Consider the following 11586-nt stretch of genomic DNA (forward strand, 5'->3'; position numbering starts at 1 on the left):
GACTGATGATCTTATTACTAACAATCACCTTTCTCCTCCGAACTTGCTGTTACTCACCTATTTCAGCCAGGCAGCTTTCTTTGTAAGCTGTTTCGGTTGTAGTGTGCAGATTAGGAAGTGAACTTACAGGATAAGAGGCGTGACATGTTAGTACTCTGGAATGGCAATGCAAGAGTGCTATCACGGTCACATGATATCGTGATGTCCGTAGCTGTTCGTGTTAAAGAAATCATTTAAGGTAATCTTTTCTAAATGTAGGGACTGATTATGATGAGGTTTTTTTTTGTTGGAAAGTTAGTAGTGCTGTTAATGTTACAAAAAAACGAATGTTTTTTAAGATAATCTTATAAGTACTGAATGTACGAATCAAGAATGATGGAAGTTTTTTTTGTTGGTCTTGCCTTGTTGATGTTAAAAAAGTAATGGTTGATTTTAAGGCATTATTTTTTTAAGGTATTTTTAAGATAATCGTTTATAATCTTTCTTTTTTTGTTTGAAATCTGGTAGTGCTGTTAATATTTAAAAAAAGTAATGTTTTTTAAGGTAATCTTTTCTAAATGTAAGGACCGATTGTGATGAGGTTTTTTATTTGTTTGGAAGCTGGTAGTGCTGTTAATGTTAAAAAAAGCTAATGCTATTTTAAGGTAATCTTTTCTAATTGTACGGATCGAATATGATGAGGTTTTTTTTTTGTTATAAATCGCTAGTGCTGTTGATCTTAAAAAACCTAATGTATTTTTAAAGTAATCTTCTAATTGTACTGATCGATTATGATGAGTTTTTTTTTGTTGGAAATCTGGTAGTCCTGTTGATGTTAAAAGCAAATGTTTTTTAAGGTAATCTGTTCTAATTGTATGGACCAATTATGATGACGTTTTTTTTGTTGGTAAGATGGTAATACTGTTGACGTTAAAAAAGCCAATATTTTTTTAAGTTAATCTTTTCAGATACCAAATCTTTAGCATTTCTGAAATCTTCCATTGCATTAACATCTTCAACAGGTAAGAAGTACAATGGATTCTCTAGAATAGGGATGTTAAGGAGCTCCGTAACCGTAACCGAAACCGAATCCGAAATAAAAGTTTCGGATAATATCGGATAGGGGCGAAGCCTAATTGAAACACGTTATGTAACCATTTTATTAGCTATTTGTATTTTACTTTGAAATTATATACCATAACCATTCCTATATCCGAGACCTATCCGTATCCGAAATTTCATATCCATAACATCCCTGGAAATTATACATCCACATCGCTACTTATATCTAAATTACTATCGGAATCAGTATAATTCTTGTCAAATCGGCAGCGATGATAAAGTTCCTTTATGGTTTTGATTTCTTTTTTAATGTTGTTTAAAACAAGATCTGATGTTAGTAGCAACCTGATTATAACTTCACGTTTACATGCCTCCTAAATTTCTTCAATAAATTTGCCTGTAATCACTCAAATGTTAATAGAATAGAATAGAAATAGAATAGAAACTCATTTATTCAAATAAACTTACATTGAAGCACTTTTGAATAGTCATAACATTTTTTTTTATCTACCGCTCATTCGGAATGCTGTCTCATCACAAGAAGAACAAGCAAGAAACTTGTGTGTTGCTCTTAATTATAATGTTAATTGTACTAAAAGGTACCTCTTCTGATAGTTTACAACTAAAGCTGATGGAATTACTTGTGCTCCATTTCGTAAACTTTTCTTGATAGTTGGCGACATTGGATGCCATTCATACAAATGAGCATATAGTTCTTCTGAAGCCCTTTTTTGGTGATCAGCAAAAATCTTCTGTTCGCATTCCTATGGTTTTTTTTTTTTATATTTAAATACATTTTTCCACAGACATATTCGTCCGTGCCTTTTTTAATTTACTTTAATATTATTATATTTATTTAATTTCCATGTTTGTACAACTCCAGCCGAGATGTTACACCGATGTTGCCTAACAGTGGCAACGAGGCAGACCTTATCCGTCTCGCCCAGAACCACCGCTGGCCGGCCGGGTGAGTTGACAACATGCAGTGTCACCCATCTTTATTTGGAAGATTAGATTTATCAATATGCATATACAATTATATAAATCTTACACTACTACTAATTTCACAGTTTTCATTACATTGTGCAATGTAAGAATTCATAATGTAACAATACACATTATGAATTCTTACACTGCATATACAATTATATGAAATCTTATTCTAACACTATTTTCAAAGTTCACTATTTGTTATAGTCCAGGTTTTGTTTAATTATTGATTGTTTAATTTCACAGTTCACTTTTTGTCGTAATTCGGCTAATTTTTTTTTTTTTTCCCTTTTTGCTCCATTTCGTTTTTTTTCTTTTTTTTTTTCCCTTCTCCTTTTTTTGGATGCCATTCTCCTTTTTTTTTTTTTTATACTTTTAGCATATAGCATGTTCTGAAGCCTTTTTCCAGTCCAAAGCGCACGACGATGCATCAGCTGTTCTGGTTTTGCATTCCTATCATTGGAATTACCAAAAAATGCCATTTCACAATTAGCCAGTCATTTCTGAATTTGTAAGATGGGACTCGAATTTGTCAGAAATGAAGTGAAGGTGTTGATCTTTACCACAAAACATTTCTATTTATACAATACAGTAACTATAATAGTACTACTCTATAGCTTTGAAAAATTTTGATACCAGACGGTCCTGATAACAAGAATAATATCTCAGGACAATTCACACAGCGCCATCTAGTCCCAAGCTAAGCAGAACTTGTGTTATGGGTACTAGACTGATATAAATGGATACATTTTTTTTTGTAAATAAATACATATTATATACAGAAAACACCAAGACCGATACAAACAATCATACTCATGAATACAAATGTTTGTGCCGTGCGAGGAATCGAACCCACGACCATCGGATAGTCAAGCGGTGTGCTAAACCACTAGACCACCGAGGCTTTCGGTAGCAACAATATTTTATTTCATATTCTTCTCACTATTCTCTACCAACATAAAAAGCGACAAATAGAACATCGCTGTATTCAGTTGTAAATTTTTCATGAATCTTATATAATGTACCTACGATAATAAAGAAGAAAGAAAGGATATAGTTGGAAAATTTTCAAACAGAAATTAGAAATATTTCAGCTAGCATTGGGGAGTGACAGTAAGTCTGGTAAGATAAAAACAGCTATTCTTCTAAGTCTTATAGGTGATAGAGGTCTAAGATTATATAACACATTTGTATATGATGAGTCTAGAAATGAAAATAAAGAAGATTTTGAAATAGGCTAAGTGTTAAGGTTTAAATACTTTATTTAAACCTTAACACTTAGCTACTAATTTGATGATGATGGTTAATTTTAAACTTTCGTGTTTAATATACGTTATTTAAATTATTAACCGGGTCTTAACACGAATAATTTTATGGTAAATAAAGGTATTTACCTCTCTCGACGTTTCGACTAGGTTGCACTAGCCGTGGTCACGAGCTGACTGGAGTAACAGCGATGTCAATGTAGATAGGTGACAGCAGTTTTTTCTTCATCTACCGTCACTAGATTGTTTAACGAAAGTTCGCGACACACAGCACTCACGGTATCCGTACACTTATTGATGATGATGGTTTGCTTATATGATGCTGTGACACCTTTTCAGTTGTCACTACCCTTTCCTTTCTGCTTATGGGTTCGAGAGCTGTAAATTTACTCTCTAGGAATCCCATAAATTCGTCTAAAGCTGGCAGACTCCTGGTATCCTTACGAGCTTCCATATAGGCAGCATACGTTAAATAATCTAATTTTTTTGATAATATATGGACTAATAATGGGTCCCAGGTTGTTGTATCAATGCCAAGATTGTGAATGGCATGGATACATTCCATGCTAACGTCGTGCAGCTTTTTAATATCGAATGATGTTTGTTTGCTTATATTGGCTTGATTTAATAATATCTCAATATGCTTTGTGAATAGAATTTGTAGGTTATTATAGCGGTGCGTTAAGATTTCCCACGCGGTGTCATAATTATCTGAGGAGATGGTGAATGAGACGTTTAGCTTCTCCTTTTATTTTACCCTTGAGGTGCTGCATTTTTTGTGATTTTGACAATGTGTTATTATTATGAATGGCTTCATAAAATAGGTCATGAAAAGTAGGCCAGTGGGTGTATTGACCTGTGAAGGTTGGTATCTCCGGCTGTGGTGTTGAATTGTTTAAGTGAGCTGCTGAACTTAGTTTTTTATTTAATCTCCGCTTTATAGTTCTGTATGATGTTTCATAGCTCGCGAACTCTGTATCATAGTCTACATCTTCTCCTTGCAAAATGTTATCTATTTGAACATGTAAATTTTCGATAGTACTCCACCGTGATTGTATACTACGAAGCTCATCCTCCAACTCCCACTTTTCATCTATGCTATCCACATTTACGCTCAATAAAAGACGATTAAAAGCCCTAAAATTTGTTCTTTGTAAAGTTAGTAATTCGTCTGCCTTTTGATTACGCTGAGTGCCCTTATCTTCTTTATTAAAAGAAATTAATTTAGATATTATGTCTTGGAAAACATCTTTCGTTTTTTGATAAATGTTATCCCAAAAATACTGCACAGATTTATCCTCGTATGAAGATAACTCTACGTGATTCTGTTCGAACTCTCCCCACAAGTTATTTAAGGTTTCTATCCTATTTTTTAGATAGTCCGATGATTTTCTAGAGGATGAGTCCTTATTAAAATTTATTCTTATTTTATTTATTGATTCAAATATGTCAGCCTAACGCTTGATTAGCTCCATCTTATATTTTAATAGCTAATAATTAAAGGAACAGTCTTACTTGATCTGCTTTTCACTCTGCTGTTACACTGATATTGATGATGATGCTCTGCTCTGATGCTGATGATGCGATGTCTGTGAACCGTGCTCTCGGCCCACGTGACACCACTTACAGGATTCCGCGATTGTCACTTTTTAAAGTTCTTCAACGCGAGATCCCGCCTTCGACCGAACAGGAGTAAGGTCAAAGACTCGAAGGACCAAAGAATGTGGGGGTTTAAGCCCACAGTTCCGTGATAATGCTATTGATTGATTGATGAGGGGTTTTTGTTAAATAAAACCGCCTTGGTTGAATGCTACTCGAACTCTGATTTTTATTACTAAAATAAATATAATGAGGTGAAATGTATAGAAGTGAAATTGCATGTGTAGGCAATTGTGTATTGCACAGTAAGCAGGCATGTGCGGTTGCCCGTACAAATAGTGCATTCAACGCCAATAGATGGCGCTGTAACAAAATTGAAACGCGCTAATCATCATCTGCTTCATCCTTATCCCATTTATTTGGGGTCGGCGTAATATGTTTTTCGCTTCCATTCATCCCTGTTCGCAGTCATCGCGTTATTTACTTCCTTTCTTACCATATCATCTTTCACACAGTCCATCCATCTCTTTTTTGGCCTTCCTCTGCCCTTATAACCATCCACATTCATTTGTAGCATCTTTCTTAAAATATTCTCTTCATTCCTACGCATTACATGTCCATACCATGATAGACGATTACTCTTCAACCTCTCTGACACCGGTGCCACTTTCATACTTCCTCTAATGTATTCATTCTTTATCTTGAAACGCGCTAATGTTTCGTTTTATTGATTTCTCATATGTTATTTTTAATATTTTTGTACCTGTACCTGTATTTGAAACCGACCAATAAACCTTATATACACGAGTGTAGTGTTTTGGTTTGTAGTACCCTTAGGACCTTGTGGTTTTAACACTAAGTTTGAAGAAGACTTTACTCTTCAAATAGGTATATGATGAGTCTAAAAATGAAAATAAAGAAGATTTTAAAATATTAGTAGCTAAGTGTAAACAACACCTTACTTCTCAAGTAGGCATGTGATGAGTCTAAGTTTAAGAGCAACACGCAAGTTTCTTGCTCGTTCTTCTTGTGATGAGACAGCTTTCCGAATGAGCGGTAGATTAAAAAAATGTAATGACTATTCAAAAGTGCTTCAATGTAAGTTTATTTGAATAAATGGCAAAGCTACAACCACATAGGATGTGTAGTGGCGTTTCCTCTTCAATTTAGCAAAATCTGCAGATTGATGTTAAGCTAAGGCCTAATCGCCATGTGGTTATTCAGCTTGCAGTGTCCACTGCAGGTATTGCCATATTTCATTTCATTCGTTTCATTTTGACGACCTCGGTGGTCTAGCGGTCTAGCACACCGCTTTACATCCGATGGTTGCGGGTTCGATTCCTCGCACGGCACAAACATTTGTATTCATGAGTATGATTGTTTGTATCGGTCTGGGTGTTTTCTATGTATATATATATATATATGTGTGTATTTACGAAAAAAAAATTTATCTATGTATTTGTATCAGTTATCTAGTACCCGTAACACAAGCTTTAGCTAGCTTAACATGGGACTAGATGGCGCTATGTGAATTGTCCTGAGATTATTATTATAGTAAAAGATAGATTATTACGAACTAGAGAATTATCATTGATAAAAGCTGAAGAAATTTGTCGGGTATCGCAGGAAACGAATATGCAGATTCAACAATTTTGTGCACACTCAAATAATGGAAATATTGATGAATACAGTGGAATACTAAAATTAAATCTAAACATCTAAATATATATAACTCAAAGGTGACTGACAGACTGACATAGTGATCTATCAACGCACAGCCCAAACCACTGGACGGATCTGTCTGAAATTTGGCATGCAGATAGATGTTATGACGGCTGTTAGGCTGAGATGTTATGATAGGCTAAGAAAGGATTTTGATGAAATCCACCCCCAAGGGGATAAAATAGGGGTTGAAAGTTTGTATGAAACTTTGTCAATTTTAAACCCATCGGGCTGAGACTTTACATGCATAAAGCTACTATGACGTAGGCATCCTCTAAGGATTTTGATAAATTCCACCCCTAAGGGGACAAATTAGCGCGAGCAAAGCCGCGGGGAAAAGCTAGTACATAATAAAGTGGACATTGATACAAAATATGAATCTTCTCGTTATCGACGAATGTCGAGGATTGTGGTAGAGTTCTTTTAGTGTTGTGGTGGTATGTTAACTAAAAAATAATATGTACGTGTGCAGAATCGTATTACCTTTTAATAATTTCTTTACAATTATGTGAATCAGTCGTTATTTGACATTAAAACTATAGGTTAAAACCATAATCTATAAGATCGTATATACACCTAACAACGAGTTGTACACACAACATCGTTTCTAGGTTTTTTCCAGAATTGCTCTGAGTTTCGTAATCTAAATATTGCCATCAAATCTCCTTCGATGTCGCTTTTCTCTATCTCCTCTAAATACTGTGGCGCTGTTGATATTTGGTTTAGATTAGTTACGTTTAATTTTTAAAACATACCTGCATTTAATTGTCTTATATTTGCGTCATTCAATAAGTAAAATATGTGTTGCTGATTAAGTCTGAAACGCGAGTCTTTTGAAGTTAAGCGATTTTATGAATTCTGCACTTGTAATTTTTTTTTCTAAGTCTTGCCACATTATGACGTCGGTACTACCGCTTTACGTCCGATGGTCGCGGGTTCGATTCCTCGCCCGGCACAAACATTAGTATCCATGAGTACGATTGTTTGGGTATTTTCTATATATAATATGTATGTATTTAGGAAAAAAAATATCTATGTATTTGTATCAGTAATCTAGTACCCATAACACAAGCTTTAGTTAGCTTAACTAGGGTCTAGATGGCGCTGTGTGAATTGTCCTGAGATTTTTTTTTTAGTTTTACCCGAATATCTTCGCAAATATCTATGTATTTGTATCAGTAATCTAGTACCCATAACACAAGCTTTAGCTAGCTTATGCCTAGCTTGGGTCTAGAAGGCGCTGTGTGAATTGTCCTGAGATTATTTTTATAATTATTTTAGTTTTACTCGAATATCTTCGCACGAGTATAAAAAGCTCTTGATTGTGGTTTAAAGGTTCTTTGGGTTTTGGCAATTAATTTAAAATATTTTCTGTAGGTAATGGCAAATGAAATGTCGATCTTTATTTTTTTTTTATCATCTCTCTGGTATTGTAGTTTAAGGTTTAAACTATAGACTTTCAAATTAAATACTGTATGGACTGTAATTTGTAATACAGATAAGCTAATTAAAATGTAAGAGTGAGCGCGCCAGTCGTACTCAGTGGCGAGATCAGAAGTGTGCTCGGCAGGTTCGGTGCTATTCGCACCCTCCTAGCCGCGCTCCGCAGCAATGCTTGCGGACTCCAGTCCCGCGGCCGACGATGTTGTCTCCCCGGGTTGAAGAATTTAATTGAGAGGGTTTTTGAACGCTCTCAGCAAGTACCCTTCTTCGTCTTTAGTTCAGCAACCCTTGTGACTCCATCGCTGTCAGGGTAGATTTTGATGATGCGTTCCAATGGCCAGAGTGGAGGCGGTTGTCCCTTCATGACTACTAGCGTACCCACAGCTGGTAGAGGCAATCCACTTGGTCTTTTGCTGAAGCAGACAAAAATATTCCAAATGATACCGTTTCCAAATCTGCATCCAAAATTTAGTAATGAATTAAACACATAATATATAATATATAAATTAAGATCTCTCCACTTTAAACTATGGACTTTCAAATTAAATACTGGATGGACTGTAATTTTATATAATTAAATCTAAATATATATAACTCAAAAGTGACTGACGTAGTGATCTATCAACGCACAGCTGACGATGATGTTCAGTCTCCCGGGTTGAAGAATTCAATTGAGAGGTAGAGAGCAGAGTTTGTTGAACGCTCTCTTCGTCTTCAGTTCAGCAAACCTTGTGACTCCATCGCTGTCAGGGTAGATTTTGATGACGCGTCCCAACGGCCAGGGTAGAGGCGGTTGTCCCTTCTTCATGACTACTACAATAGTTTACCATCAGCTAATTGTCTGGAAGAGGTAATCCATTTGGCGTTTTGTTGTAGCAAACAAAATATTCCAAATGACACTATCCAAATCTGCATCCAAAATTTTGTAACGAATTAAACACATAATCCACGAAAAATAAATATAATTTAAGATCTCTCCAGTGGATGTTACACGAGTCCAGTATAATTATAAAGGAAATCATTTGCATTATAAAGTTTTTTACTCACAACCACTATGATAAACGACCCGGTCCCCTGCTCATATTTGATTGTCCCTAGCTCCACCAGATAAGGCTCTATGAGTCGGTTTGTTTCAAAATGGACACGCGTTGAATTTAACTTTATTTTCCTAAAACAAAAGAATTTTTGTAAAATAATCTAGCCTAAGTTACCCCTTACTGCATCAGCTACCTAACAAAAAAAGTCCCGTCAAAATCGGTCCAGCTATTTCAGAGATTTCGGAGACGATGTGATTCTGGTTTGCTTTAACACACTCGGATTTTCTTGTCCTACTTTCACTAATAACACAGGCTCAGTTCGGGTAGTGCCGAAACTATAGAAAGAAAGAAAAGAAAGAAAATTGTTTATTTGGTACACTGAAAATAATTTTTAAAATTAAATTTACATTTTATATTAATAATTAGAGTACCAACTAGGTCTCCGCTCAGCATATGTCGTGACGGGACGCCACGACGCTGCTTTTCAGCGGGCACCTTACATACAATAAACATAATAAAATAATAATAATAATACACATACATACATAAATCCAGGCGGACAACACAAAGCAAACATTTACGACCTACTACCATATATAAATAAACATCAAACATAAACTACACACTGAAAACATAAATTCTGGTGACACTAGTATTACCTTGCATTACCCCGCTCCTGGAGTGCAGACACATCACGGCACAGTTTTCTGAGTGAGGAGGAGTATTTTTTTAAATTTATTTTTAAAAATCTGCACAGTTAAAGAATCTTTTATAGGAGGAGGTATATTATTCCAGCACTTCGTAGCAGAATAGCGAAAACTACCACTATAAAGATTCTGATAGGTGAAACTGATAAATGATACTGATAGAAACTTGATTAAAACTGTGTATTGAAACTGAAAATATAACTGATTAATGATTGTAATGAGTACGCGCGGCGTCCTTGATGACCGAATGCGAACTGATTTTAAATGAAATATGAAATCTAACACAAAGGTGACTGACAGTGATCTATCAACGCACAGCCTAAACCACTGGACGGATCGAGCTGAGATTTGGCATGCAGGTAGATGTTATGACGTAGGCATCCTCCGCTAAGAAAGGATTTTGATTAATTCTACCCCCAAGGGGATAAATTAGGGGATGAAAGTTTGTATGAATCTTTGTCTATTTTAAACCGATCGGGCTGAGACTGCATGCATAAAGCTACTATGACATAGGCATCCTCTAAGAAAGGATTTTGATAAATTCCACCTCTAAGGGGATAAATTAACGCGAGGGAAGCCGCGGGCACAAGCTAGTGTAAAATAAAATTAACATATTCCCGGCCGCGAAAGATTCGAATGGGGATGATGTGCTTGTGATCTTAATTACTACTTACAAGATGATGTACAATTGTTTCTTTCAGATGCTAATGATTTTGTTAGTAAATCGAGTGATTTATCAAGATGATATAATACAATACAAAAGCTATTAATAGGATTATTATTATGTTATTGTAATGTTATTGTGTGATTATTATTTAAGATTATTAATATATAATTTTACTTTTTATTATTTATATACTTTTCTCTTGATATTATTATTTTTATTTTAATTGCATAGTATCTGATTTATTAAGTTAATGTATACGTATTTTTTAATTGTAATATTTGCGCGTCCGTACTGGGGGCCCAACTGAAAATCATGAAACTATTTCCAGCATTATGCTGATACACATTGACTCCGTTTTTTAATGTGTAAATTATGCTTGTATTTCTTATGTTATTACTGTAAAAACGAGTTAATAAAAAAATTCTATTCTAACTATTATGTACGCCATCCCTAACGCGCGTGTGTAGACACGCGTTAGGGATGGCGTACACTGATCTTAGCATAGGTGATGTCCTTCTGTTTTGCTTTCACACACGCACTTGTTTCCGAGCAACTCTGTTCCTGGCGTCATAACCTGGACTAAATATTGAAATTTGTCTGCTTCATTCACATTCTTATCTTCATCCATTTTCGCCAACCAGCTCCTTACATTTCCGTCAAACATTCTTAACTCCAGGACTGGTAATTTATAATTCTTATTAATTTCTGATCCTGAAATATTTCTTTTATTTTTGACAACATTTTCGTTATTCTCGTATTCATACACACACTGATCGGCTGCTGGGGAGCTCTCGGCTCCAGCGTCGCTGGCACCGCAGGCGCCCGCTTGCAGCGCCACCATCCAAAAACTGCAAATCCAGTCGCAATCATGACGGACATATATTGCCGCCTAGTGATGCATATCATGATTGGATATACCTCCTGCTTCGTTTGTTCCATTATATCTAATTGTCTATTTTAATGTATACTTGTCTTGTTTTTCACGTGCGGTCTCCAAAGTTGTGAATTAGTTTCCAAAAATTTCAAAAATTCTTTTAATATAGGCAATTCTCTAGGATATTCTAATGACTCCATATAGTCATTGTATGTGTCACTATCCAACTTTTGTGTTAAAA

This window comes from Achroia grisella, unplaced genomic scaffold, assembly GCF_030625045.1.
Source record: "Achroia grisella isolate CSIRO2021 unplaced genomic scaffold, CSIRO_AGI_Agris_v1 utg6672, whole genome shotgun sequence".
In the NCBI taxonomy this organism is placed as follows: domain Eukaryota; kingdom Metazoa; phylum Arthropoda; class Insecta; order Lepidoptera; family Pyralidae; genus Achroia; species Achroia grisella.